The sequence below is a fragment of the Cucurbita maxima genome, unplaced genomic scaffold (genome assembly GCF_002738345.1).
Source record: "Cucurbita maxima cultivar Rimu unplaced genomic scaffold, Cmax_1.0 Cma_Scf00006, whole genome shotgun sequence".
NCBI lineage: Eukaryota > Viridiplantae > Streptophyta > Magnoliopsida > Cucurbitales > Cucurbitaceae > Cucurbita > Cucurbita maxima.
Window position 1 is genome coordinate 2,210,286 of NW_019272022.1, and position 619 is coordinate 2,210,904.

At 28.4% G+C, this 619-nt stretch overlaps 1 non-coding gene across 1 annotated transcript; it reads right to left on the reverse strand.

The window, feature by feature from the left end:
• Positions 1 to 286: 286 nt before the first annotated feature.
• TRNAA-AGC lies at positions 287 to 359 on the reverse strand. The gene has a single exon. It is a non-coding gene; the product is annotated as a tRNA-Ala (tRNA).
• Positions 360 to 619: the final 260 nt, after the last annotated feature.

The window sequence follows — 619 nt, forward strand, 5'->3', positions numbered from 1 at the left end:
CACCATCATCCTTATTAGTTACAAGGTCATGATTAATTAACGATTATTAGATTAATAATTACTTGTATGATGACTAGGCACTAAGATCCCAAAAATGCCTTTTTTTGGGATATATTATTTATATATTTAATTAATTTTATTTATATATATAATATGAGATAATTAACATATATATGATTCCATATTTATTGGGCCGAAGACGACACAAATTGGATCCGACCCAAGCCCTAAACTGAAGCCCAAATCCCAGTTCTGAAAACACAATAAAAATAAATGAAGCAAAAATTGGAGATGCGGGGTATCGATCCCCGTACCTCTCGCATGCTAAGCGAGCGCTCTACCATCTGAGCTACATCCCCATTTGAGAATCAGGTCATATTTTAAATTAAATATAATAAACTATTTATTTTTCAAACAATAATTTATTCATATTTATGAAGTAAAAGATATGGTATTTATCTAATCATATAAAATTGAATTTATGATTAATATCGAAATAATAATTCCCTAGAGAAAACCTTATGATAAAATATTACCAAGATTTTTATACCATAGGATTTGACATTGACTTTGATGCAAACAATTTAATAAACTTGATGAAAGACCGAAAATAAAAGGA